Source organism: Cinclus cinclus, unplaced genomic scaffold (assembly GCF_963662255.1).
Source record: "Cinclus cinclus unplaced genomic scaffold, bCinCin1.1 SCAFFOLD_40, whole genome shotgun sequence".
NCBI classification, from domain to species: Eukaryota; Metazoa; Chordata; class Aves; order Passeriformes; family Cinclidae; genus Cinclus; species Cinclus cinclus.
Window position 1 is genome coordinate 909455 of NW_026912243.1, and position 1630 is coordinate 911084.

The following is a 1630-nucleotide window of genomic DNA, read 5'->3' on the forward strand; positions in this document are numbered from 1 at the left end:
TGCAGAAGGTGGCTTTGATATTTTCCAGGCATTCATGGTGTACTGGCTCCTCTTGATTTCCACTAAGGAAGGAAGCTGGGTTGATGTCAGTCACAATTATCTCTACATTGCTTTCTTCTACCATGATGGCTTGGTATTTCAGGAGCCTTTGTGGGGAGAGCCAGTTCGCACCCTTTACTTCCAGGACTGCAGACACTGTTTGAGACACCAATACAGTCATTTTCTGGCCCAAAGTGAGTTTGTGTGCCTCTTGAATATTCAGCACCACTGCTGCAATGGCTCTGAGGCATCCCGGCCATCCCTTGGCTGCTGTGTCTAGTTGCCTGGAGAAGTAAGCAACTGCTCTCCAGTACGGACTCAGCTCCTGGGCCAATATCCCCAGGGTAACTCCCTGCTTCTCATGGGAAAACAGAAAGAATGGTTTACTCCCATCTGGGAGTCCCAGAGCCAGAGCTGACATGAGAGCATTCTTCAGCTGGTGAAAAGCCCGTGTGGCCTCTTTTGTGCACCAGAGTTCTCTGTTCCCATTTGTAATGAGCGCGTACAGAGGTTTTAGATGCAGCCCCTAGCTGTGTATCCACAGCCTACATCACCCTGTCATTCCTAAGAATGTCCCCAGTTCCTTCACTGTCTGAGGTTTCAGCGTTTGGCAGATTGCTTCCTTGCCATCTTGCCCTAAAGTCCGTTGTCCCACAGTAATTTCATAACCCAGGTAGATTACCTTTTGCTTCATGACCTGGGCCTTTTTCTTTCACACCCTGTATCCCTCAAGTCCTGGAAAGTTTAGAAGGCTTACCGTCCAGGCTACACATGCCTCTTTCGCCCCAGTGGCTGTGAGGATATCGTCCACGTACTGCAGTAGCTTTCCTTCTTCTGGGGGAGCCTCCCAAATTCCAGATCTTTGGCCAATTGTTCCCCAAACAGAGTAGGAGAGTTTTTAAATCCCTGAGCCAATACCATCAATGTGAGCTGGGATCTGTGCCTGCTTTTAGGGTTTTCCCATTCAAATGCAAAGATTTTGTGGCTGTCCACACAGAGAGGGAGGCAAAAGACAGCATCTTTCAAGTCTAAAACAGTAAATCAAGTTCGCTCTGGTGTTAGGCACGTTAGCAGAGTGTATGGATTTGCTACCACGGGATAGAGACCTTCAGTTATTTTATTAACAGCCCTTAGATCCTGTACTATCCGATATGACCCATCAGGGTTTTAAGACCCGTCAGATGGGGGTATTGAACTCAGACTGACATTCTTTTAACAACCCTAATTGCAAAACTTTTCATCTATCGGGCTAATTCCTTCCTTGTCCTCCCTTTTTCAAGGGGGACTGTTTAATCCTAACTGGTTGTTTTTCTTCCTTCAGTTTAATTACTATAGGAGGTGCATTTTTTGCCCTCCCTGGTACATTAGAAGCCCACACTCCAGGAAACTTGATTAATTATTTCTTCACTAATTTCTCCCTCCATTTGAACAGCTGTTCACATTAAACTTAATGCCTCTATGTACTGTTCATCATTTACTTCCAGAATAACCTCCCCATTTTCAAATCTAATGGTTACTTGTAATTGTTCTAACAAGTCTCTCCCTAAAAGGCAGCTCAGGGAACTGGGCAGGTATAGAAATTGATGAATAC